Source organism: Aphis gossypii, chromosome X, assembly GCF_020184175.1.
Source record: "Aphis gossypii isolate Hap1 chromosome X, ASM2018417v2, whole genome shotgun sequence".
Classification (NCBI taxonomy): Eukaryota; Metazoa; Arthropoda; class Insecta; order Hemiptera; family Aphididae; genus Aphis; species Aphis gossypii.
This window is the reverse complement of record NC_065533.1, coordinates 2,085,030-2,089,583: the sequence shown is the minus strand read 5'-3', so window position 1 is coordinate 2,089,583 and position 4,554 is coordinate 2,085,030.

Genomic DNA, 4,554 nt, shown 5'->3' with positions numbered 1-4,554 from the left:
AATTTAAAATCATATGAAATTTTTTATTTAATAATGCAAGTTTTGTTTTGTGACCGTTGTAGGTCACTGTAATGGATGTGATTGTAATTGAATAATCTAAAATCATCATATACGAAAACAATTTTAAGCGAAGGCGGTCTATCAGTCAACATTAAAATAAATATTTTGTAATATTTTATACATTTTATAAGGTGATAAGGTGATAACGCTCGCCTCTAGCTAGGTTGCTCCCCGACGAGTCAGTCGTGTGTGAGCGCGTTAGTGGCGAGCGTTTGATCCGGCGCCTACACGCTCGCGCCTTTCGTCTAGTGACTCCTCGACCTTTGTAGCTTTGTGCTCTTATAATTATTTTTAAAAGAAAGTATTAGTGATTACTGATTAATAAACAACTTTTAATATTTAACTCGTGCGTTGAGTTATTTCCATAGAGGCCATATGTTGAATCGGTCAACTTTTTACATATAGCCTCTACAGTTCAGAAGTGGGATACAATCCAGCCGCCCCTAAATTAGTGCTTTTAGTGTGACATATTATATTATATATTGTCGTCGTGCGTTCGCATTTGTGCCGCGTTTTTATTTACGTATAACATTTCGTTTTGTTCGTAATGGCCGACAAACAAGCAGATAGTCACGAGGTTTGGTCGACCAGTCGATTGCGAAGCGGTTCGGGTTTTTCCAACATTAACGGCGATAATCATGTTTCTAATCCTAGCAGTAGTTCCAGTAGCAGTTCGCAGCCTACAGTGCAGCCACCAGTAAACACAAACCAACCGCTCGAGAATATAACCGTCGGCAACAGTGAAATGCGAGATACACTATCAATGTTGATAGAACAAAACAGATTGTTGTTGTCACGATTATTGCGTGACGAAGTTAATCATAGCAATACACGTATACAGCCAACGTCTTCTACTAACGGTTATTACGTCATGCCGGATTTTAATAATTCAATAAATACTTTTTCCGGACGTGAATCATATACGGATGCGAGAGCATGGCTTAAATCTGCCGAAGGCGTAGCAAAATTACATAACTGGCCTGACAGTTTTAAATTAGAAGTCGTTCGAACAAAACTAGATGGTCCGTTCAAAAATTGGTACATTAGTCGTACATTTTCGAGCTGGGATAGTTTTGTCGATCAATTTAACAATACATTTGTGGGAAGCGAGTTATGCACAGTCGATCGTGTAAAAGTGATGTCAAACCGCGTTCAAGCCAAGAGCGAATGTGTCATTGAATATTTCCATCATAAGGCACGCCTTTGTCGTGAAATTTCGTTACCATTTAACGAGATTAAACAACAAATAGTTGAAGGCGTATATTCTCACGATTTGTGTAACTACTTGATAGCACGTACACACTTAAGTGAAGATGAGTTACTGGCTGATACAAATTTGTTTGTCAACTTGAAAAATAATAGGACCAATCGAACTCGATTAACTGAGCCTGTAAAAACAATTCCAAATTATATCGGAAATCGGAAAGCCAGTTCTGACAATCGAGATACAGTTCAACGATCTACTACTGATGCAAAAAATAAACCGCCAAGGGATATATCGAAGGTCACGTGCTACAGTTGTGGGAAAATTGGTCATCTGGCGTCTTCATGTCCAGCGAGAACCTGTCATAACTGTCACTCAATGGGTCATTCAGCGTGGAACTGTCCAGGTCTTCGATGTGAGCATCAGCTAGGTCTGGGTCTCAGATGCAGCATGTTGACGCATTGAGTCGCTGTAATCATATTTTAATAATAGAAGGGTGTACGTTTAATCAGGCCCTCGCTATTAAGCAACAGACCGATCCTGAAATTAGCTCCATTTCTAAAGAACTTGAACGATCAGAACACCCGCTATATGAGCTACGTAACGGGTTAGTATATCGAAAAAGCAACGATAGGCTACTATTTTATGTCCCGGTTAACATGCGTGAACAAGTAATCCGTTCATGCCATGATGACATGTGTCATATAGGAATAAATAAAACTATTGAGTTAATTAAACAAATTTATTGGTTTCCAAAACTGAGTGATCACGTCAAAACATATATAGATAATTGTCTCAAATGCATTATATTTTCACCTAAAAATGGCAAAGAGGAAGGGTTGTTAAATTTAATTGACAAGGGAGACAAACCATTTCAAACAATCCATATCGATCATTATGGTCCATTAAATCAGACTTATGGGCGTTTTAGACATATTTTGGTTGTAGTCGATGCATTTAGCAAATTTTTAAGTTTATACCCAGTCCGCACAGTTGCTGCTAAAGAAACATGTTTACGATTAACACAGTATATATCACACTATAGTAAACCCATAAAAATAATATCGGATCGGGGATCATGTTTCCGTTCGGATATTTTTAAAGAATTTTGTGACCGTAATAATATTAAGCACATTAAAACAGCGGTAGGTACACCGTCGGCAAACGGTCAGGTGGAGAGATATAACAGGGGATTAACGGTTATGTTATCGAAACTTATGCACGAGCATAGTCAAAACTGGAATGATTATTTATATCAATTACAGTTTGCCGTTAATAATACATTTAATAGATCAATACAGAATACACCGAGTAGATTATTATTTGGTATTGATCAAATAGAAGAGTCAACAGATTATGTTCGATTATACTTACAAGCGCTTAATGAGACTGAAAATGATACACGTGACTTTGATAAAATTAGGCAAAACGCACAGGAAAATATACGTGTAGGACAACTAAATAACAAAGCTTATTATGATTCAACTAGGCGACCGGCCATGCAATATTCTATTGGTGACTATGTCATGGTTAAGAATGTCGATACTACTCCGAATATTTGCAAAAAATTATTACCTAAATTCAAAGGCCCATATAAAATAGACAAGGTATTTCCTCATGACCGATACATTATTTCTGATATTGAAGGGCACCAGGTAACTCAAATTCCTCTAAATACAGTTATCGCCGCAAGAGATATTAAACATTGGATTAAAAAATTTTCTATTTTATTCTATTGTTATATTACAAAAATATTCATTATAATATTATTATTTTGTATGCGTATTTTTTTTTTTTATTATTACTATGGATTATAAATTACCCACTGGGTACAAAAAATGTATTTTATTTTATTTTATTTTTTTTTTTTACTTGTATACTTGATACAATTGTTTTATTATAACATATTTTTATTTTTTATTTACTCTATTGTATGGATCGAGGACGATCCAAAAGTCAGGTTTGGCCGAGCTGTAGTGTGATAAGGTGATAACGCTCGCCTCTAGCTAGGTTGCGCCCCGACGAGTCAGTCGTGTGTGAGCGCGTTAGTGGCGAGCGTTTGATCCGGCGCCTACACGCTCGCGCCTTTCGTCTAGTGACTCCTCGACCTTTGTAGCTTTGTGCTCTTATAATTATTTTTAAAAGAAAGTATTAGTGATTACTGATTAATAAACAACTTTTAATATTTAACTCGTGCGTTGAGTTATTTCCATAGAGGCCATATGTTGAATCGGTCAACTTTTTACATATAGCCTCTACACTTGGAAGCACCTCCATTATCTGCAGTGGTTTTTCTCGGTATTTGGTCTGTAATTTCATCGGCTGGTCCGCCGTGGGTTGTTTTAACATGACTACTACCTCCCCAACGTCGAACCGAATTCCGTCGAAGTGTTGGGTTTTCATTTTGGCCTGTTCAACAATTATCCGGTCCCTCACCGTCGCTTGAACGTCCTCGGGCGGGGTACTCATATTCTTGGTACGACTTAATGCGGACAGTACACCGGACCGAAAATGCGGTCGGTAGCCGTGGAGGACTTTGTAAGGTGTCCTCGACGTTGTCTTATTCACGGCGGTATTTAACATACGTTCGACATCCTTTACCTTCGTGTCCCAACGACTCTGGTCCGTGGTCGACAAACTGAGAAGTGGAATAATCGTCCTGTTCGCTCTCTCAACCTGGCCGTTAGCCTGGGGGTGTCGACTGAGGTTCAATGTATGCGCGATTTCGCGGTCGAGGCAAAACTGGCGGAACGTTCGTGACGTGAAACAAGTGCCCCTATCGGAAACGATCGGATCCGGAATGTCTCGGTCGTCGCAAAACTTCTTCAACAGGCGTACTACTCCGGCGGCGTCGGTGGTACCTCACGGGTAGAGGTGGATATACTTGGTGAGGTTATCCGCCACCACTAATAAATATTTGTTGTCCGCTGTGGATGTCTCGAACGGTCCCAGATGGTCGACATGTATGATTTGAAAAGGACGTCGTACTGGCGGTATCGGATGCAGCATTCCGGGCCTCTTACCGGAAGGACGCTTATGTGTGAGACAGTCGATGCACATAGCGATGTGTTGGCGTACGTAACGACGAAGACGCGAAAACCAGTAGTCGGCTGTGATTCGTGCCATTGTTCTATCGACGGCAAAGTGCCCTCCATGGTCATGCGCTTCGATAACGACGCCTTTTCTCATTGATTTCGGTATCACCAGCAGCGCACGTCCCTTATATCGCCGATATAAGACACCCGATGACAGCTCGTAATTTTCGATCTCGTTTTTTTCTTGCTTGATGA